The sequence below is a fragment of the Tenrec ecaudatus genome, chromosome 15 (genome assembly GCF_050624435.1).
Source record: "Tenrec ecaudatus isolate mTenEca1 chromosome 15, mTenEca1.hap1, whole genome shotgun sequence".
In the NCBI taxonomy this organism is placed as follows: domain Eukaryota; kingdom Metazoa; phylum Chordata; class Mammalia; order Afrosoricida; family Tenrecidae; genus Tenrec; species Tenrec ecaudatus.
In genome coordinates, this window is record NC_134544.1 from 98,487,438 (window position 1) to 98,511,576 (window position 24,139).

The 24,139-nt window shown below is 42.5% G+C and overlaps 1 non-coding gene across 1 annotated transcript; it reads left to right on the plus strand.

The window, feature by feature from the left end:
* The first annotated feature begins 923 nt into the window (after positions 1-923).
* On the plus strand, positions 924-1,087 carry LOC142428471 (U1 spliceosomal RNA). The gene has a single exon (XR_012780367.1). It is a non-coding gene; the product is annotated as a U1 spliceosomal RNA (small nuclear RNA).
* The last annotated feature ends 23,052 nt before the right edge of the window (positions 1,088-24,139 follow it).

The following is a 24,139-nucleotide window of genomic DNA, read 5'->3' on the forward strand; positions in this document are numbered from 1 at the left end:
TGGTGGGCCAGGCTGTGTTCCACTCTCTCCTCCTGCCCCTTCATCTGCTCCCATGTGCTCTGATCAGATATGTCCATCTCCCAGAGCTGCAGAGTCAATGTAGTCCTTTGGAACAAATTCTTTTCGGGGGAGGGCAGGAATCCACTTCATTTATGGTGCTGGGGCCAGCTTCCCAGATGTCTCCACTGGTTTCCTAATCCACGCCTGGATATTGCATTCACACCTTGCGGCACTTGGTTGAAGTCTGGTCCCACTTTCCCTGTGGAGATATAAACAATACCCTCTCCTTGGGTGGATTAGTGCCCCATGCCCCCACTACCTTTTTCTTCCTTATATTCATCCTTTTGTTTTCCTTTCCCCCCCTCCTCCACCATGGTCTACCATGTGCATGCCTGGTTTTGGTCTGGTCTCTACCATACTACACAGTCTTTGCCTCAAAAATGTTTGTATACAGTAGCTTTTTCCCCTATGCCACTTTTGCTTTTTAAAAAATTTTTTTATTCTTACCTCAGCGGGCTTATGTTGTACTTAAAAAAAAACTACAGGTATCAGCCTCCTACCACCTCCCCCTCCCTGATTGCTTAATCAAAAGAGTTAACAGAAAATTCACCTTTGAATAGCCCCATATTTCTTATTCATAAAATCAAAACATGACTGAGTGATTATAAAAGGAGAAAAAGTAAAACTTAAGCACATATGGGTGTTTTTAGGTATGTATTATTTAGTTTGTTTCAAACTAGAAACCATCTTTAGGCACAAGGATTTATAATTCACCGTAGTCCAAGTTACATGGGACATAGAAAAAACATTCAGATGTATTGAAAATGACATGCTGTGTGGGTTTTTGGTTAAGACCAACAACAGCAAATTAGAATAATAAATTCTATCTTGACAAAGAGTTTAGATAATTTTCAGATACATGAATACTTACCTGGCAGGGGAGATACCATGAGCACGAAGGTGGTTTTCCCAGGGCGAGGCTTATCCATTACACTCCGGATGTGCTGACCCTTGCGATTTCCCCAAATGTGGGAAACTCGACTGCATAATTTGTGGTAGTGGGGGACTGCGATCATGCTCTCCCCTGTTATTAAAAAAAAGAAAAGAAAAAAAAGTTCAGATACATGATCTCTGTATTAGCATTATCTGCATGGACTGCGTTTAGAAGAAACACATCATTAGAAAGATCTAGTATCTTTATTTTTAAAGTTATATGTTTTATTCCTGAATTACGAAGTAACATTGGTCAAAGATACAAAATGTTCTTCATTCTCAGAGTCCTACTGCTATTGTCATTGGAAACAGCTCTTTAAACGATTCTTACTAGATTTTAGATTGACCAATAAGCCCCAAAACTATTGTGCCCTCCACTTGCATTGCTGGTGGAACTTTCAGCAAACTATCCTCGTCAGGCTTCTTTCAAGGTGTTTGATGTGGTTTTCTTCCACTGTATCCCTGGGGAATAAATATCAGCCTATGAAATCAGTAAGGTTAATATAGAAAGGAAAGAAACACAGGATAAATAAAACACTATTTAAAAGTCAAACAAAACTTTAATAACGTGTTATATAGTCATGACACTTAAAGCAACCTGGTACAATGGTATATATGAATAGCAGTGGATTAGAATTGATAACCTAGATATACAACCAGGTACGTATAGACAACCTAATCTTTGATAAAGGACTAAAACACATTAAGTGGAGAGGAGATATCCTTTTCAACAAATGATGTTGGAAAAATTGGATTTCCACCTGCAAAAGAATGGAATAAAGTCCATACCTCATGCCACATACAAAAATGAACGCATGATAAATCCAATACCTACATATAAACCCTAGATCATACAGCCAGACAATAAAAATGTAGGGACAAATTTGAGGGCAGTTATACAAGATATAAACACACTATGGCCATAATAAAAATATTCACATTATAGAAGACAAAATAAAGAACTGGGAGCTACTAAAAATACATTAATGCACATCAAAAGCCTTCATCTATAAATCCCTGAGGACCAATAATGAGAGTAGCCATACCAGGAGGGGAAGGGGATGGTGGAGTAGAAAGGGGGAATCGAACACAATGATCTACATATAATCCTCTCCCTGGGGGTCGGACAACAGAAAAGTGGGTGAAGGGAGACATCTGGCAGTTTAAGATATGACAAAACAAGAATAACCTATAAATTATCAAGGGTTCGTGAGGGAGGGACAGTGAAAGAGAGGAAAATGAGATGATAACAAGGGCTCAAGTAGAAAGAAATGTTTTGAGAATGATGATGGCAACAAATGTACAAATGTGCTTCACACAATGATGTATAGATTGGGATAAGAGTTTTACGAGCCCACAATAATATGACTAAAAAAACCAAAACAACTTCACAAAGAACACTAGGATACAGTTAATTCACACTTCCTAACTTGTGTATGTCTGCATGAATGCCTGATTCCAAGTCTCACTCTCTATTATTTCATTCTAGTCCATTAGGCTAAATAACCGCTTCTTGACTTTTTATAATAAAGCTTACATTTTAAATATATTTAAGAATGAAATCTAAGAGAATCATAGAATAATTAATGCTTTTGGTATTGTTCTTTGACAGGTGTGGCTTTGACGGGTGACCAGCTATTCCTCACCTCTCTTGACTTTCATTATAACTAAGAATTTCCCCTGTGTGACTGATTTTTAGTGGAATTTTCTCAAAGAACAGGTCCAGTCAATCCCGAAGGATCTAGGTTGCTGACTCCTACATTTGAGTGACTCATGGTCTCAAGTCTAGCATTTCCACATAAAAGAGCTTGTTCCCCTTTAATACAGAAAAGAGAGACTTCTACTCACATTGGTAGAGTCATGGTGAACTACAACCCAGAAAAGCAGGGAATAGACTTCCAGCAAGATGGCGATGGTGTAACACATACCAGAGGGACTCCACAGGGAAATTCAACACTGTTGGAATGCAGGAGGAATATCATAAAGATAAGTAGGCACAGACCGATGGGGTTTTGAGGGGCTGGGGGCTTTTGGCTTACCTCAGTGGAGGTCGCTGGGGCTTCACCTTGGTCCCGCCACTGTCTCTGCTGGAGCTGGGACCATGTGGAGCCTGTAGGGAGGCTTGGTCTCAACACAGCCACAGTTTTTCACCACCAGCCTCAGGGGAGGGACTAAACCCATGGGGCTCCTCTCTGTCCCCCCCTAGATCTTGGAGGGCTGCACAGGGAGGGGGCCTCTTCTCAACACAGCCACAGCTTGCCGCATGCTGCCGCAGAGCAGGGACTAAACCCTGCAGCTCCACACTGGCAGGGTTCTAACCAAGCTACATTGTTGCTTTGTTTCCATCTCTTCACTATATCCCCTCCCCCTGCTCCCATGCATCCAGAGCTTGCTTGTTAACTTTTTTCCCTCCTCTTTGCCTCTTTCTTGGTCACTCACAAGCTATTGCTAACCTCCAGACCACTTCCCTTAGCCTAGGGCATTTACACCTGTGCCACACCCAGCTAGGTGAGCTCCACCCTGTGTAGCTAGGGAGGCTCGGAAAAGGCCTGCTGACCCCCACCAGGGGATACTCTGCTCAACTTATTTTTTTCTGCTCAACTTCTTCCTGGGGAATTCCTGCCTGTGTGCCTGGGGTCACAAATTAAAAGAGGGACCAGATTTTAACCCGATGCTGCAAGATGTGAATCCAACATGCCCGCCTGGAGTGAGAAATCAGTGAAGAGGTCTGGGGGGCCGGCCCCAACCCCAACTAGTAATGGGACATTTGCCCCTCCCCTCAGAAGAATTTATATCAAAGGATGACACTGAATCTACAGTTCTGGAAGAGGGACATATCTGATCGGAGCACATGGGAGCAGATGGAGGGGGAAGAGGAGAGAGTGGAGTACATCATGGCCCACCAGGCCAGGAGGTCGATGTTCCCAAATAGAACAGCCAGTCGACAGAGAGGACCACATGGCCAGCCCCACTATGAGGCATGACATCCCTCACTGACCCATAGCCCTACAGGTGACAACACCAGAGATACAGCGAAGTAATTGCAACCAATTGGATCCCGCCACACCGAGGAAAAACATTAAGGGGTGTAACAGAACAGCAAGGGAATGGAGCAGCAAGGTCCCCAGGGAATGCTGAAGGTGGACTTTGGGCCCAGGGCATGGTGCCCCAAAAGACTGGACTGTAAAACACTCCTAAAGGCTAACAAACAATCCTGGAACTAACTACAAGCTTTTCTTTCTTGCATTTTGTTTTTGTCATTGGTTTGTTGTTTTGTTGTATACTGTTGCTTGGTTGTGCTCTGTCTTGTTTTTGTGAAAGTTACTATCTAAGCAGGTCTGTCTAAATAAGATAGGCTGGATGAACAATTGCAGGAGAAAACAAAGGGACCGATAGTTACGAGGGGACATGGGAGAAGGGGAGGTGGGGGGGGGGAAGGTAGTGGTATTAATAAACCCAGGTACAAAGAACAACAAGCTATCCAAATCAGTGGTGAGGAGGGTGAAGGGGATCTGGTAGGCTGGGACCAAGGGTAATGTAACTAAGAGGAATGGCTGAAATTCTGGGTGGGACAGCATGATAGTGGGACAGGAGGGAAGTCAAAGGAAACAGAGGAAGTGCTGGGAGGCAGAGGGCATTTATAGAGGTCTAGGTAAAGGCATGTACATATGCGAAAATATTTATACATGAGGATGGGGAAATAGATCTATGTGCCATATTTATAGGTTTAGTATTAAGGTAGCAGAAGGACATTGGGCCTCCACTCAAGTACACCCTCAATGCAAGAATACTTTCTTCTATTAAATTGGCATTCTATGATGCTCACGTTCCTGGCACAACCACTGAAGACAAAGTGGATAAACAACTAAATATGGGGAAGAAAGCTGATGGTGCCCAGCTTTCAAAAGAGATAGTGTCTGGTGTCTTAAGGACTTGAAGGTAAACAAGCGACCTTCTGGGTCAGAAGCAATAAAGCGCACATTGTAGAAGCACACCAGCCTGTGTGATCAGGAGGTGCTTAAGGCATCAGTTATCAGGCTTCAAAGGAAAAAAATCATATTGTATTCTCACCTCCCTGACATAGCTGCTGAAGACAAATGGGTGCATAAGCAAATGTGGTAAAGAAAGATGATGGTGCCTGGCTATCAAAAGATATAGCATCTGGGGTCTTAAAGGCTTGGAGGTAAACAAGAGGCCACCTAGCTCAGAAGCAACAAAGCCGACATGAAGGAAGCACACCAGCCTGTGAGACCACAAGGTGTCAAGGGATCAGGTATCATCAGAACAAAAATATCTCACCATAGTGAATGAGCAGGGGAGTGTGGAATGGAGACCCAAAGCACATTTGTAGGCCACTGGACATTCCCTTACAGAAGGGTTTTGGGGAGGAGATGAACCAGTCAGGGTGTGATGTAGCAACGATGAAATATACAACTTTCCTCTAGTTCCTAAATGCTTCCTCCCCTCAACCCACGCCCACTGTCATGATCCGAAACCTACCTTGCAAGTCTGGCTAGACCAGATGATGTACACTGGTACAGATGGGAACTGGAAACACAAGGAAGCCAGGTGGATGATGCTCTCAGGACCAGTGGCATGAGTGGAGATACTTGTAGGGCAAAAGGAGGGTGGGTTGGAAAGGGGAAAACTATTTCAAGGATCTATATGTGACCTCCTCCCTGGGGGACAGACAACATAAAAGTGGGTGAAGGGAGACATCAAACAGGCCAAGATATGACAAAATAATTATTTATAAATTATCAAGGGCTCATGAGGGAGAGGGGACTGGAGAGGGAGGGGGAGAAAAAGAGGACCTGATGCAAACGGCTAAAGTGGAGAGCAAATGCTTTGAAAATGATGAGGGCAAAGAATGTACAAATATGCTTTACACAATTGATGTTATATATGGATTTTGATAGGAGTTGTATGAGCCCCTAATAAAATGATTTTTAAAACAATGAGCTGAGACTAAGGGCTCAAGTAGAAAGCAAACGTTTTGAGAATGATGATGACAACGAGTGTACAAATGTGCTTGATACATGGATGTAGATAAAGAGTGTGATAAGAGTTGTATGAGCCCCCAATTGAATGATTGGGGGAGGAAGCAGGGAAGAGTTACATAAGGACAGACATTGACCTCTGGTACAGTGATCGTCCTGCACGGCGTTGACAGAATATCTGCTTTGATCTTCTTTGACAATATGTTGCTGACCTTGCTTGCTAGATTCTGTGAGAACACCTGTCTGATCTTCCTTGAAAGATGTCGCTGATCAACCTTGCAAGCTCCTGAGAGAAGAGCTGCTCTGATCTGCCTTGCAAGATTTTGGTGATCTACCTTGTAAGATGCTGGGAGACCTGCCCAGATCTTCCTTGAAGGATGTCCTTGATGTGCCTGGCAAGATGGCGATAGACCTACTAGGGTCTTCCTTGTAAGATGTAGCTAATCTTCCTTGCAAGATGCTGGGAAAATCTGCACTGATCTATCTTGCAAGCTGTCACTGATATTCTTTAAAAGGTGTTGACAGAAGACCTACTCTGATCTTCCCTGATGTGCCTTGCAAGATGCTAACAGAAGCCCTGCCACGATCTTCAATGCAAGTTATGAGAGAAGACCTGCTCTGATCTGCCTTGCAAAATTTTGCTGATCTTCCTCTCAAGATGCTTCTGATGTGCCTTGCAAGATGGTGACAGAAGACCTGCCCAGATCTTTCTTGCAAGTTGTCACTGATCTGCCATGCAAGATGCTGACAGAAGACCTGCTCTGATCTGCCTTTAAAGGTATCCCTGGTCTTCCTTAAAAGATGCTTAGAGACCTTATCTGATCTTCCTTTCAACATGCTGCGAACTGCCTTGCAAGATGCTGATTGAAGACCTGCTCTGGCCTTCCTTGCAAGATGTCCCTGGACTTCCTTTAAAGGTGCTGAGAGAAGAGCTGCTCTAATCTTCTGGCGAGATGCTTCTGGTGACCCTTGAAATATGGTGATTGGCCCCTAATAAAATGTTTAAAAAAAAGAAAGAAAGATGGTGATTGAAGACCTGCTCTGGTCTTCCTTTGCCAAGATGTTGCTGATCTTCCTTGCAAGATGCTGTTAGAAGATCTGGTCTTATCTTCCTTCCAAGACGTCGCTGATATGCTTTGCAAGATAGAAAACCTGTTGTGATCTTCCTTGAAAGATGCTGATGATCTTCCTTGGAAGATGCTGATTAAAGAACTGCTCTGGTGTTCCTTGCCAAAATACCGCTGTTTTTCCTTAGAAGATGCATACAGAAGACCTGCTCTGATCTGACTTGAAAGATACCGCTGATCTTCTTTAAAAGGAGCTGAGAGAAGACCTGCTCTGATTTTCTTGCAAGATGCTTCTGATGAAAGAAGACCTGCTCTCTGATCTGCCTTCCAGGTATCCTTGGTCTTGCTTAAAAGGTGCTAAGACCTGTTCTGGTCTTCTTGCAAGATACTTCTAATCTGACTTGCAAGATGGTGATTAGAAAATCTGTTCTGGTCTGACTTGAAATACGTTGATCTGCTTTGCAATATAGAAGACCTGCTCTGATCGTCCTTGCAAGATGTTGCTGATATTCTTTGGAAGATGCTGATGGAAGACCTGCTGTGGTCTTCTTTGCTAAGATGTCTCTGATCTTCCTTGCAAGATGTTGTGAGAAGACCTGATCTAATCTTCCTTCCAAAATGTTGCTGATATTCCTTGCAAGATGTCGCTGATCTGCTTTGCAAGAGAGAACAGCTGCTCTGATATCCCTTGTAAGTGAAATGCTGATCATCTTTGCAAGATGCTGAGGACAGTCTGTTAGAAATGTTCCGCTGTGCACATGCACATCTACTTACAAGGTGTTTGATCCCAGGTCTAGCCTCAGCAGGCCAATGGGTGGGTCAAATATTCTCCCTCTTCCTCTCTGGCAACTTTTGGGAAGATATGGGTTGGGTTCACTTCTCTTTTCTCCATTCTTATGTTTTGAAAGGTTTGTAGGAAAAATAGGACTTTTATCTGTATTTCATAATTGTTGGGAGCCATCCCAGCCATGCTGTCTAGCAAAGGTACAGCCTGGTGGAAGAAGCTTCTGCAGAGGAGAGGTTCTCAGAGAGGGTTTCCAACATCCCTCAAATATTTGCTGCTGTTAAATCCACTCTTGAGAATTTTGTGCATTGTCATGTTTACCGCACCTGGAACCAATGCGAGGGCAGTCTTGAGAAGTATGAATGAAATTAGATCTAAAACTTGCTTCAATATGATGGTGCTTTCCACACCTGAGGCATTGAGAGGCTTACACAACAAGACATCTTTGGGAATTCTGAGAAAGATATGTGGGAATTGAGTGAGGAAGAAACCCAAAAGTTGAGGTTAGAGGAGAAATAAAACCCATCCAAAAAACCCTGGATTCCATCCAGATTAGGTAGTGGGGGACTCTTTTGCCCTCCGTGATATAGAGAACCAACTGATGACCCTATATCTTGGACAGGGGCTTAGATAGAAGGAGAAAGAATGGTTAACATTAATAGGAAACACATAAAAGGGGAAATATTAAGTATTTGGCAAAGAATCAGATGGTTTGGCTCTTTGGTGCCTCAGGAGTATAAAAAACAAAAGAAACATAGGTAGACAATGAAACAGTTACCATGGGAAAGTTTATAAAGCAAAATATGTAACACTGAGAAGCATTTAACTATGTTTTTAGATATTAGGCTTTGAAGTAGCACATGAGGTAGATTCATTGTTAGCCAACCAGGAAAGGAATATTGTGCAAAAATGATAGGGCAGTGAGTAGGATATGAGTCTAACCAAATTTTCTGAACACCTCAATCAAAAATAGTATGTGACTTATAAGACAAGCAGTACAGAAAGAACCAGGAAGATGACAGAAAGTGATAGAAAAAAGTACAGACCTCATAATGGTCTTTTATCAGGTTTCAGTAGAAACAATAAGGGTGATACTGGAGTTAATCATAAAGCATTGTTTTTATGTAGTGTTCTGCAAAACTTTTTATGCTATAAGTACCGCTGTTTGGAAGAACACAGCAGAGAATACTTCCACCATAACATCTCTCATGTCTGTCTTGTCTGTGTTCGCCGACTCCACACCTCCTTGAAGTATCTAGTTTAATCCTCCCGGAGCTGGACTCCGTCACATAATTGTACATCAAGACTTTGGCATATGCAGCACGACTTGCCTGTAGAGTCATAGTCGTTGAGGGTCCTGAATTTGTGTGTATGTGTGTGTGTGTGTGTGTGTGTACATCATACACACCTATTTGTGTAGGGTGGGTTTTACCAAACACCTCAGGGGTCAGTCGATCAGTAGTCTAGGTCAGGCAAACACTGGTATCTTCTCATGTGCCTATTTATGTATGTTTGTCAAACTCACCCTGCTTGTAGGAGCTCTGCATGCTGTTGAACAGCTCTGGCTCCTCGCTGGCTAACAATTTCACCTCTTCCTACTGTGGAATAGTTCTCGATACCGGTTTTCATTTCTCAAATGGATAATTGTATTATGAATTTTAAAATTGGATATTTATATTGAAGAATATAATTTAAAGATACTGGAAGATGATTTTGTCGGTCACACATAAATGGTGACATATGTGTGTCTATGTGTAAGTGTAAGTATGAAATTTAAAAAGACAGATGAGTCAGAACCAGGCAGGGCCTAACCCACAGGCAGACACACAAACTCAGGTGGTGCGACAAAACAGATTAAAACCTGAGGGTGGGCACAACATGCTGATAATACAGACTTAGAAGCTACAGCTGCATGTGATGACATGCCAAGCGACTTAACATGGTACTCTCTCTAAAAAATGTTCTCAGCACCACATCCTAACCCACAACTGATAGGATCTTCCTTGTGAGATGGGATCAATCGGATCTGCCTTTCCTTGAAAATGCCACTGATGTTCTCTGCAAGATGTTGATAGAAGATCTGCTCTGATCTTCCTTGACAATATGTTGTTGACCTTGCTTGCAAGATTCTGTGAGACCATCTGCCCTGATCTTCCTCGAAAGATGTCGCTGATCATCTTTGCAAGCTGCTGAGAGAAGACCTGCTCTGATCTGCCTTGCAAGATTTTGCTGATCTATCTCGAAAGATGCTGAAAGAAGAACTGCCCTGGATTTTCTTGAAAGATGTCCTTGATCTCCCTGGCAAGCTTGTGATAGAAGACCTGCTAGGGTCTTCCTTGTAAGATATCGCTAATCTTCCTTGCAAGATGCTGGGAAAACCTGCTCTGATCTGTCTCGCAAGCTGTCGCTGATATTCTTTAAAAGGTGTTGACAAAAGATCTACTCTGATCTTCCCTGATGTGCCTTGCAAGATTCTCACAGAAGACCTGCCATGACCTTCCTTGCAAGATGTTGCAGATCTTCCTTGCAAGATATCCCTGGTTTCCTTTTAAAATGCTAAGAAAAGACTTGCTCTAATCTTCCTTTCAAGATCCTTCTGATTTGCCTTGCAAGATGCTGACAGAAGACAGGCTCTGATCTTCCTTGCAAGATGCTGCTGATCTTCCTTGGAAGATGCAGACTGGAGACCTGGTCTGGTCTTCCTTGCCAAGATGTCGCTGATCTTCCTTGAAAGATCCTGTGAGAAGACCTGGTCTTTTTTTACCTTCCAAGATGTTGCTGATCTTCCTTTGAAGATGCTGTTAGAAGTCCTGCTCTAATCATCCTTGCAAGAATGTCGCTGACGTGACTGGCAAAATAGAACACCTGCTCTGATCTCCCTAGTAAGTGAACTGCTGATCATTCTTGCAAGATGCTGAGGGCAACCTGGTGGAGATGTTCCAATGTGCGCATGCACCTCCACTCACAGCAGGTATGAGCCCAGGTCTCGCCTCAACAGGCCCACAGGTAGGTTGAATGTGTGTGTTTCTGTAGGGTGGGTTTTACCAAACACCTTAAGGTCAGTCGACCAGTGGTCTAGATCAGGCAAACACTGGTGTTTTCTCATGTGACTATTTATGTATATTTGTCAAACTCACCCTGCTTGTAGCTCTGTATGCTGTCAATCAGCAGTGCCTCCTCTCTGGCTAACAACTTTACCTCCTCATACTGTGGAATAGTTCTGGGTGATGGTTTAATTTCTCAAATGTGTCACTTTTAAAAATATGAACTTTAAAATCAGATTTATATATTGAACAATGTAATTTTAAAATACTGGCAGATGATCTTGCTGGGCTTACATAAATGGTAACTGTGTGAGTGTGTGTGTTTGTGTGTGAGTGTATGGTGTGAACAAGGAAAAGACAGATGAGTCACGACCAGGCAGTGCCTAACCCACAGGCAGACACACAAACTCAGGTAGTGCGACAAAACATAGTAAAATCTGATGGTAGGCAAAACATGCTGATAATACAGACCTAGAAACAGCGGCTGCATGAGATGACATGCAAAGCAACTTAACACAGTACTCTCTGAAAAATGTTGCCAGCACCACTCCCTAAGCCACGAGTGATAGGATCTTCCTTGTGAGATGGGATCAATCGGATCTGCCCTTCCTTGAAAATGCCACTGATCTTCCCTGCAAGATGCTGAGAGAAGACCTGCCCTGATCTTCCTTGCAAGATGCTTCCTTTTCTGCCTTGCAAGATGCTTATAGACCTGCTCTGATTTTCCATGCAAGATTTTGTTGAACTTCCTTGCTAGATGCTAATACAAGACCTGTTTTGATCTTCCGTGCAAGAGATCCCTGGTCTTCCTTAAAAGGTGCTGAGAGAAGACCTGGTCTGATCTTCTTTGCAAGATGCTTCTGATCTGTCTTGCAAGATGGTGACAGAAGACCTGCTCTGATCTTCCTTGCAAGATATCCCAGATCTTCCTTAAAGGGTGCTGGAAGAAGACCTGCTCTTATCTGCCTTGGAAAATGTCGGTGATATTCTTTGGAAGATGAAGGCAGAAGACCTGCTCTGATCTTCCTTGCAAGATATCCCTGGTTTCCTTAAAAGGGGCTGAGAGAAGATCTTCTTGCAAGATGTTTCCAATGTGCCTTGCAAGATGGTGATTGAAGACCTACTCTTCTCTAGCTTGCCAAGAAGTCGCTGAACTTCCTTGCAAGATGCTGTGAGAAGACCTGGTCTTCTCTTCCTTCCAAGATGTTGCTGATTTTCCTTGGAAGATGCTGATAGAAGACCTGCTCTGATTATGCTCGCAAGATGTTGCAGATCTGCTTGGCAAGATAGAACACGTGCTCTGATCTACCTTTTAAGTGACTGCTGATCATCCTTGCCAGATGCTGAGGACAACCTGTTGGAGTTGTTCCGATATGCACATGCACCTCTGCTCCCAGTGGGTGTGAGCCCAGAACTGGCCTCAGCAGGCCCACAGGTAGGTCAAATAATTTTCCCTCCTCCTCTCTGGCAAAGTTTTGGATAGATATGGGTTGGGTTCACTTCTATTTTTTCTATTCTTATGACTGTTTCAAAAGATTTGCAGGAAAAATAGGACTTTTATCTGTATTTCATAAATGTACATCAAGATCCTGGCATATGTAGCCCACCGCACCTGTACAGAGGCATAGTTATTGAGGACCCCTGAGTGTGTGTGTGTGTGTATGTATGTGTATGTGTGTTTGCACATCATACACGCCTGTTTGTGAAGGGTGGGTTTTACTAAACACCTCGGGGGTCAGTCGAACCGTGGTCTAGATCAAGCAAACCCTGTGGTACCTTCTTATGTGCCTATTTATGTATGTTTGTTGAACTCTCCCTGCTCACAGGAGCTCTACATGGTGTCAACCAGCTCTGGCTCCTCTCTGGCTAACAACTTACCTCCTCCTACTGTGGTATAGTTATGTGTGCTGATTTCATTTCTTAAATGTGTAGTTTTTATTATGAATTTAAAAATCAGGAAATTATATTGAAGAATGTATTTTAACGATACTGGCAGATGATCTTTTTGGGCTTGCATAAATGATGATATGTGTGTGTCTGTGAGTGTGAGTGTAAGGTATGAAATTGAAAAAGACAGATGAGTCACAACCAGGGAGTTCCTAATCCACAGGCAGACACACAAACTCAATTGGTGCGGCAAAACATAGCAAAATTTAATGGTAGGCACAACATGCTGATAATACAGACTTAGAAACAGCAGCTGCGTGTGATGTCGTGCAAAGCGAATTAACACGGTCTCTCTGAAAAACTTTCCCAGCACCACTCCCTCACCCACAAGTGATAGGATATTTCTTGTGAGATAGAATCAATCGGACCTACCCTTCCTTCAAAACACCACTGATCTTCCCTGCAAGGTGCTGATAGAAGATCTGCACTGATTGTCCATGCAAGATGTCGCTGATGTTCCTTGCCAGATTCTGTGAGAACACCTGCTCTGATCTTCCTCAAAAGATGTTGCTGATCATCCTTACAAGCTGCTTAGAGAAGACCTGCTGAGGGATGAAATAGGGGAAATCACAACAGACCCCAATGAGATTAAAAGAATAATCACAAAGTATTATGAAAGACTGTATCTTAATGAATTAAAAAATGTGAATGACATGGACAAATAGGTGGAAAAACGATCCTTCCCTAGATTATCCCAAATAGAGTTCAAGAACCTCAAGAAACTTTCCCATAACAAAAGAAATAGATCTGGTTATCAAGAATCTACCAACAAAAGAGGCCCCCCGACCAGAGAGCTTCACAAGGGAATTCTATCAAGCATTCAGTGAAGGGCTCTCACCGATCATCAACAAATTATTCCAGAGGATAGAAAAGGATGGCAAACTTGAAAACTTCCAAACTCATTCTACGAAGGCAGTCTAACTTTGATACCCAAATAGGGTAATAATCCCACAGGACTAGGGAAACTAACACTGAGGAAAATATGACTAGGACTATAATCCCTAACTTATAACAGAGGGAATTTGGAAAGCTAGTATTCCACGATAGGAAAGATACCACTTTGGTACATTAGAGATAAAGTCCGAGTACATTATCCTACTTTCAATATCATTCCCACAGATGCTCCCCTAACAGCTATGCTGCCTTAAAGTGAGCACATGGTTGATCCTATCTCCCTATACAAATGGACATTCTTTTGTTACTCCTCCCATCAAGTAACCCATAACCCTCATACCTTCCTCCAATGCAGGAATTGTTTCCTCACCTGTGAGCTCAGGTACCTTAATGTGGTTACCACCCACATTGTGAATTATGTAACTACTGAATGTGCATGTTTTAAGGATACCTATAAATATCCCAAAACTATAAAGGCTCACTCTCTCTTCTCCTACCGCCACATAAACCACCAAGAGGGGATGAGGTGAGCATGCTACTACCCCTTTATTTTACTCTCTCTCTTATCGTCTATAACTTTACTATAACCTTTACATATTATCACTGTACAATTGTGCCAATGGACCCTTTGGTTGTTAGAGGCTGGTTTCTTCTGACCAATGATGCCTAACATGGAGATGTAGGAAAATAATTCTTTTGAGTTATACCCTGTGTAACAATTGTACAACCTCTTCAGACAGAGAGGTTAAATCCGAGAAATTTCAGTATTTTTAGAATGACTGAGATATGGGTCAGGTGACGAGCAAAGATACAGAGTGCCATATCACTCTTAGCCACCTCTTAAATAAACAAAATGTAGTGCCAACAAATTAAAAAATAAAGGCATTTCTTCAAGTGGTAAAGAAATTTAAATCTTGTTTTCCAGAGTCAGGAGCCTTTGATATGGAGAGCAGGGACATGGTAGCTATTAACCTAAGAAACGTTCACAGGGAAGTACAGAGCATACCCATGTATGGCTTTTCCTTTTCGCATCATTAACACACAGCCTGACTCACAACACCCACAGAGAGTTCAAGAACATCATCACAGTTTAAGAACAACATCATCAAGATTTCAAGAAAGTGTTTTCTAGTTGTGGCCCAGCTCCTCTTCTGTAGTTAGCATGATTAAAGTCTTTGTCAGTCTGAACACAGGATCCCTGTTGACTGGAGAGCTTTGACAAAAAGCATGCATCTCTACTGCATAATTCTTATGGTATCAGATATTGTGGAATGAAGCAGTGCATGCACAAGATCTCAAAAATACTGAGGATGGAATAGATATTGGAATTCATCAGTTGCTAGGGGATAAGAATTATATCACAGTTGAGTCACAACTAATTTTCTGGACAGGCATTCTCACAGGTACACTAGGTTTGCCCAAGGGACAGGGAGAAAACAGCACTATTAGGAGGCAGATGGCCCAATTACACTGCAGTGAATCAAAAAAATGATGAGCCTTATCTAGACTTTATCTCCAGATTGCAGGATGCGGTTTGCAAAAATGTGGCTGACGCAGGGGCTGCTGATAATCTCATTCTTATATTAGAATTTTAAAATTTGAACCCATCATGTCAATCTGTGATCCATCCATTCAAGGAACAGAGCTCACTCTGATTATTTCAGAATATGCAGGAACGTAGGAACAGATGAATACAGAAGTGATCTATGGCAGCTCCCTTGGGAAATTACAACAGGCATAAGGGGAAGTGCTTTATAGGTGGGGAAGAGGTAAATTTTAAAAGATAATGCCTGCAATTTTCATGAAGAAACAGGGCAACTCACAGCAGACAGGTACCGGGAAAAGAGGTGGGTTCCAGAGAACCTGGACTATGCCCCATTGCAAAAGGGGAGATCATTGAATAAATCAATGTCACTCAAGAGCCAACAGTGAAGGAATCCAGTTGGTAAGCACTTCCCAATCTGGAACCCTCTAAGGGGGCATGCTCCAAGCCCCACCCAAGAGAGCCTGAGGGAATCTGTTGCTAATAAGCCAAGCAAGAAATGCACCAGAGTCCAGCCAGCTTTATCAGACAATCACACTGCTGGGTGAAGATTTTCGATAGATTTAAACAGCCAAGAGGAATTCCAGCTTGTTCAAGACATCCCGCCAGAAATTATTAAAACCACAATGTTGGGACTGCTAACTAAAGAAACCATAGGACTTTTATTTGGAAATAAAATAAGTATAATATATTACTACTTAGTAATATCTCGAGACAGTAAACAATTGCTCTGTCTTCTCTCACCTCCACATGGGCAACCAAGAGAGGCTAAGGTGAGCATGCTATCAGGAAATGTATCTGACTCCTGTATTTTACTCACACTCCTATTTCTCCTATCTTCTACGACGTTACTATATGTTTATATATTATCACCGTGCAACTGCACCTATGGACCCTTCAGTTGTTAGAGAGAGGCTGGTTTCCTCTGACGTGATATCTGTAATGAACACAGATGCAAAAATCCTTAACAAGATATTTATAGGCCAAGAGAATACACAAGTATATAAAACATCATTCACCATTATCAGGTAGGAAACATCCCAGGGATGCAGGAATGATTCATCATTCAAAGATCCATCTATATTATACCCCATGTTGATAAGAAAAAATATAAGAGCCACATAATAATATTGATAGATGCAGAAAAAGCATTTGACAACATTCAACACCCCTTCCTAATTAAGACACTCATGAAGATATAGGAACAGAAGGAAGATTCCTCAAGATAATGCAAACTACCTATGGAAATACAACAGCCACATTATAGCCTATGAAGGAGAGAGGAAAATGATCCCAATGAAAAAGGAGACCAGACAAGGATGCCCTTTCTCCCTAATTGTATTCAATATCGTACAGGAGGCTTTAGCAAACAACGTGAGACAGTGGAAGGACATTAAAGGTGTCCAAGTGAGACAGGAAGAGGTGAAACTATCTCTTTTTGCAGACAACCTGATTGTGTACATTTTAAATCCCAAAATAACTGACAGCAATAGCAGAATATGGAAGAGTGACAGGATATGAGGTCAACAAACAGAAGTCTATTGGTTTGCTATATACATTCGACAGGACCATGGAAGAGAAGATCAAGAAGGCAGTACCCTTCACAATAGTCAAGAGCACATTGAAATATCTAGGAATATGTTTAACCAAAAAAAATCTGAAGACATACAAGGAAAACTACATGACCCTACTACAAGAAACCAAGAATGACCTCCACAAATGGAAGAATATCCCATGTTTGTGGACTGGAAAATTCAACACACGGAAGATGTCAATCTTACCCAAAGCACTTTATAAGTTTAATGCTATCCTGATTAAAATACCAATAATCTTAATCAAAGAACTGGCCACAAATTTTATATGGAGAGGGCAGAAACCCAACATTAGCAGAGAAGTCCTCAAGAAGAAAGACAGAGGGTTTGGTGAGCAAACAATGCCACAGACAGGGGAACAACTATAGAATTAAAATCAACAACAACATAGAGATTCTATGGATGTTGGAGCAACAGCAATCTGAGAGGAAGTACTAAGAGGTGGAAGAAGGGGGAATGTGATGGTGGGGCAGGAGGAAGACAAAAGGAAACAGAGGAAGGCTCTGGAAAGCAAAGCTATCGATAGAGGTATAGGCAGAGGTGTATACTTAAGTAAATACATTAATCCATAAAAATAGAGGGATTGGCCTATGCACACATTTATAAGGCAATACACTGTGGACAGACCTTGGGGCTCAGCTCACACACACCCTAACACAAAAATACTTTGTTTTAACAAACTGGCATTTGGTGATGGTCACCCCACAAACACACACACACACGCAAAATTGTGGAAGGCTGAATGGCTGCACAAGCAAATGTGGTGTAGAAAGATGGTTCCCAGCTATTAAAAGATACAGCGTCTGGGGTCTCTTAAAGACTTGATGTTAAGCAAGCAATCATGCAACAGTGAAGAAGCAAACCCACATGGGAGAAGTACACCAGCCAGGGTTATCATGAGGTGTCATCAGGACTGTAACAGGTATCAGAAGATTCATAACAAAGAAACAAAAACACATTGTTGAGAATGAAGGAGGTTGGAGCAGAGACCCTTAGGCTATCTGTAAACAATGGAACATCCCAGTCCCAGAGGGGTCACAGGGAAGGCATGAGTCAACCAGGGTGCAGTAGAGCACCAATGGATCACACAATATTGTTCTGGTTCCTTAAGGCTTCCTCAAGGCTTCCTCACTCCCCACTGTCATGACCCTACTGCTGTTTCTCACTCTGCACTGGACTGGGGCAGGTACACAGGTATTGATAAGAGATAAAGTTCATGACACATGGGATGAGAATAGCAATACCAAAAGGGTATGGGGAAGGTGGGGAGAGGAGGGAAGGATGGAAGGACCAATCGTGATGACTGGCACATAAGCACACATACCCCTCCAGGAAGAATAACAGCAGAAACCATTGGGGAAGGAAGACAACGATGGGTGTGAGATATGAAAATAATAACAATTTATAATCTATCAAGGGGCCACAAGGGTGGCGAGAGGGATGTAAAACAAGAGGAGCTGATACCAAGGGCTCAATAAGAAGTAAATGTTTAAAAAAGAATGAAGTCAACATATGTACAAATATGCCTAATCTAATTGATGTATGGATTGTAATAAAAGTTGTAAGAGCCCCCAATAGAATTCTTTCAATTAAAAAAAAAAAAGTTAAGATGAAAGAGTTGTAGAGGATAGCGTGTCAGGGCTGATATAGCATGGTGGGAGAGCAGGTCACATAAATGATGAGAGGATTTAATATGCATGTTCTGGCCAAAAGTAATTTTTGAGCTTTCTTGGGCTAGGAGAGCAGCTTCTGCCATGCCCCATAAGCTTGGAGGCCACCCCTGTACTTCTGGATCTAACTGTATAGGTAAATAGGCTGCTAGAGCAAAAGTAGATCCTATTTCCTGGCATTGGACTCCCACAGCCACCAGTTTCATGAACATATAGAATGAAGGGGTTAAACCAGGAGGGAAAAGTGCAGGAGCTGATAGCTAGGCACATTTAAGTGCTTTGTATGGTTTATCAATGAATGTTGTTGGTTCTAAAGATTCAGGGCTTGTCCCTTAGCTGCTTCATAGAGAGGTTTGGCTAACCCACTAAAACTGGGAATCCACAGCCTTAGCTGTGAATCAAGCCTAGAAAGGAGAGCATTTCAGTAGAGGGAGTTGGGAGATGAGGAAGAAGCTGTTTTCTATCAACTGTATTATCTATGGAATTCTTTCAGAGTTGGACTTCCAGATACATTGCAGTGGTGAGAGAAAGCTGTACCTTGGTGGGAGACACTCCGTACTCCTTATCTGCCAGGAAGTTTAAAAGACCATTGGTATGATTTGGGGAATCTGAAATGGAAGGATATCAACAACGTGTTGTTTGTTATGACTTTTTAAAATCATATTATTGGGGGCTCGTACAACTCTTACCACAATCCATCCATCCATCCAGCGTGTCAAGCTTATTTCTACATTTGTTGCCATCATTTTCAAAACATTTTTTCTACATGAGCCCTTGGTATCAGTTTCTCCCTTTTCCCCTCCCTCATGAACCTTTGATAATATATAAATTATTATTATTTCATAGCTTACACTAACTGATGTCTTCCTTCACCCACTTTTCTGTTGTCCATCACCTTGGGAGTAAATTATAGGTAGATCATTGTGATCAGTTCCCGTATCTCCCGTCACCTTCCCCTTCCCTTCCCCCTCCTGGTATGACTATTCTCAATAGTGTTTCCAGCTCTTATCTGTACCTGTATACAGATGCTCTGGCTAGATTTGTAAGGTAGAATTGGGGTCATTGATATGGGGGTGCATTAAAGAATTAGAGGAAAGTTGTATGTTATGAATCTTCTGATGCCTGTCACCTACATAGTGGAGGATGAAGCTGAGGAAAAGGTCTAGGGACAGGAAGTCAATCGTCAGGGTTTGACTAAAAAAGTGGCTCCTATTTAAATAACCCTGGAGCAAAACGCCCCAACAGAGTTGTTGAGAATGAATGAATGAGCTGCCCAGGTAAAGGTGAAGAGGTCTTTGGACCATTCATCAGAGGGATAGTCATGGAGGCAACCGTGTATGTTTAGTATTGTGCGGAATGGTAGAGAACAGAGTGTTAAGGGTTGGGCACCAAGGAATGAATAAACAGGGCAGCAGCATTAATGGCCCTAAGGTCTTGGATAAATCTGTAACTTCCATTGGGTTTAATAACTGGCAGGATAGGCATGTGGTAAAGAGAGTGCGTTGGCCTTAACAGGCCTGCTGTAAGTAGTTTTGAGATTATAGTTTTGAGGCCTTGTAAGTGTCGGAGGATACTAGATAATGGGGCACATTAGGAAATTTTGAAGGGTCTTTTAACTTGATGTAAACAGGCTGATGATGCCTAGCAACTGAAGGATGAGTGACATTCAATACTTGTGAGTAAACTAGATCAGGTGGTAAAGGGAAAGACCCAGCTGGGGGTGTGGTGACACTAGAGTCATTTAGGGAGGAAGTGAAGACAGGCAAGTGTCTGGCACTGCTTATAAGAGAAGCAATAGGTCTGGGACTGGTGGGGCCTCTGGTAAAAGCAAACTTACCACTGCTCTGAATTTTAGCAAGAATATCTTTTCCCAGTAAAGAAATAGGACAATTTTGGAGGACTAGAAATTGATGTGTAAATTGAACATTATACAGACTACATAAAAGTGGTTGTGTGATAAGTGGTTGTGGAGTTGTACCAAAGACTCCCACAATAGTGGTGCATGCTAATTATGTTTACCTGCCTGTTCGGGTAAGAGTAAGTGACCCCTACGTCTAAAAGGAAAGAAAGGCTCTCTTGAGTTGGGTGATCTTCAAAGGGGTCTTACACCCTGGGTATCGATTCTTCATGGCCAAGCCAAGCAGCTCTAACACGGAGGCATCTTGAGCAAGTTGCTCTGGAGGTCTAATGGGATAAACTATCCCTCCCACTCTGAGAGTGGGGCAGTCATTTCCCCAGGGACCTTTCTGTTCATAGTATGGCTTTCTTGGAGGTCACAGATTAGGGCATACATTTATTTGCCCACTGCCCCGATTGGGAGCATTTGAAGCAGGGTCATCATGGCACACTCATGTGTGGCCCAATAACTAGTTTAGACACACCCACTCTGGCCTGGAGGGCACTGGCTAACATTTGACATTTAACCTTATCTCTTTCTAACTTATATAACTTTTCCTGATCCTCCCTATTGTTGAAAACTTTGAAGGCTGCACTGAGATCTTGCTGTGAAGTCTGGGGTCCATAGTCTAACCTTTTAAATGGTCTTTTAATATCTGGAGCTGATAGTGAGATGAAATTTGAGTGAAATACAATCATCCCTTCCAGTGTAGTAGGGTCTACTTTGGTACATTTAAACCTCCTGAAAGATGTGAGAGAAATGTGGCAGAATTTTCTTTTGGTTCCTGAAAGATTTCCTTAACTTTGTCATAACTGACTGCCTTAGTTGAGGTTTTTGGCAAGCCCTCAATGAGATACAAATAAAATAATCTTGAAGAATACAGTCCTCATGATCGTCTGATAATTCCAATTAGGGTTCTTCTGGGGACTGCCTTGAAGTCCACGGGCTTATCCCAGTTCTGGGCATGCCCTTCATCACTTCTCTTTATGCAGCTGTCCAGACTATCTCCCTTTCTTCAGAAGTCAAGGTAATTGTTAACATCCTATGGACGACATGACAGGTAACATATGTCTGAGTGAGTTATTTAAATTCTTTAATATAAGTGTCTGGCTCTGATGTATAACATCCAAGACATTTCCCTAAGACTGATATATAATTTAACAAGAAAGGGATATGAACTTTTACTAGCCTTTCTGCTCCTGCGACTTCAAAGAGGGGGATGAGGGTGGCAGGATTTAGGAATGGATCCTTTGGGTTTCATGGAGCTGTCTTTGTGGTGGAGAGAGCTGAACACAAAAGGCTGGGAGGAGAAGATGGTGCTGGCAGAAGGGGACAGGTATAAGATGTCTTAGAACATGGCAACCGTGGGAGGAAACTGGTGACAGAGGAGAGGTGGGAGGAATAGACAATCATGGTATGGGCAAGGGAGAAGATTGGGTAGAAATTATATGGTGTAATAGGGTGGGGTAGTAATAGGGTAGTGTAGTAGACAATCATGGTATGGGCAAGGGAGAAGTTTGGGTAGAAATTATATGATGTAATATGGGAGAGGTAGGCTTGGAGTTGGTGGGACCAGGTTGAGACAAGGCAGGAGTGGGAGTGGTGGTGAAGAGCAAGGCTGAAGAAGAATGGGACACTCTAGCAGGAGATATAGGTTTACACTCTGGCAACTGGGAGAATGCAGCAGTATCCACGGGTGGTTGGAGGGACATGAAGGGGTTTGCAAGGGGTGGGGGAGAAAGAAGGCACAGAAGCAGTTTTCTCAGAGACAATAGGCACTGAAATTGGCGGCAAAGCGAGATCAGAATGATCAATGACTGATTCTTAGTCTGAGAGAGGAACACTTTCCTGAACCAGTAGGATTTTCATAGTGGAACAATTCGGACATAAATGAGGTTGAGCATGGAGAGAGAAAACTTGGATATATGGAAAATGAGAATATATTTTGTAGATTAAAAAGAAAGTATTGAGAACTTGAATAATTTTAAATCAAATATAATACCTGGTGGCCATCCTGAGTTATTGTCCAATTTGTGCTGCGGCCACACATTACTACATAGGAAAATATTATTTCCCCTTTCAATAACTGATTTAAGAGCCAGATAATTGAGGCTTGCCAGTAAACAAACTAGAGGTGTGTTATGCCCATTGCTTACTGTGGTAGTTATATAATCATTTGTCAATTTGTCAAGTAAAAGTGAAGAGGTGGAGTCCAGTTGGTCAACCATGATTCCTGAATTCCCTCTTTGGAGGCAGGAGACAGACTCTCTCTTTCTCTCTCTTTCAACTCACTCCCTTGGAGACACTCTACTGACCAGAAACATGGCACTACGCTGATAGACCCCATTCCCTGAGAACTGGAAAAGCCACATGTAAACCACTGCCAATGCTGAGATGCGTACCCCACCACTGGATCCAATGACTCTCTATGCACTGGCTTGTGATCATCCTGCATTCAGCGTCACTGCATGTGTATCGGACATATGGGCTAATATCAGACTTAGGGGATTGGACTGGATTTGGTGGGATGCTTTCTTAATGTACAATTACCCTTTATATAAATCTCTCTCTTATACACGTATGAATTTCTATGGATTTGTTTCTCGAGCCTACCTGGACTAACATACTTGGAATTCTTACAACCCATTTTAAAAGGCTGAGAGAAAATTTGAGCTCTCTTAAATGAGGTAGCAAAACAGGAGAGCATCCTTCCACTGAATAATTACCACCTAAGCCCCTGGGGTGAAAAGGCCATCTGACTTAGCAAGATTACTTGTATGTGGACATTTTCAGAATGGCCATGGGAAAATGAACAGATGACCATGGAGTAGGGAGCTTTGGATTTAACATTCACCCTCACCGATGCATTGTCCGAGGGTCTTTAGCCAATGAAGTGGAGATCTCTTTGCTAGGCTCGCTCGAAGAGGTCCAGAAAGGCGCTGGGGACTTTAGTGGCTAGGGAAAGGAAAGTGCCACTCCAGTCTAACATAGACAGACTCTTTGTACCGGCCATCATGTATTAGGTCTTAGGGAGACAAGAGACAAAGACCTTTAATTTTAGATTTATTGAGGGAGTTTAGGTTTGTAGGGAACAGGATATCAAAGGAAAATAGGTGAAAGGGGTTAAGGATAGTAAGATTAAGAAAGGTTAGAGCTGGCCCTTCATCTAAAGCAGAGAATTAGCCACACGAGTATATACTAGTGTATAAGCCGAGTTTCTCAGCACATTTTTTATGCTGACAACCCCCCCCCCCCCCGGCTTATACTGAAGTGAGGGTCCCACTTATCTATTCTCTGGTGCAACCTGATTTCTCCTCCTCATCTGAGAGTGCCTACAGCCTCTGTGGGTGGTCCATGACTGAGAATATCACAGTTCTTTTCTCCTGCATGCCAGAAGCCTGTGTTTTCTTTGCCATACTGGGCATGAACCTGCCCACTTCTGTGTGCTGGTACCAGAGGCGCACTGCATCCTTGTCATATGAATGCTGGATACGGCCGCTCTTCTTCTCCCACTCTTCTCCAGGGCTTGACCAACGATGTAGCCTTTACAGTCTTACCCGTGCTTTGTCACGCCCCTTTGCTCCATTCAAGCATTGCTGACTACAAGTACTAGAAGCTCTCTGGTCTTGGATATACACTATGATTATTTACAGTACTTATTTTATTTTTCACTTTCTTATTAACCGCTATCTGGACCCAGTGTTGACT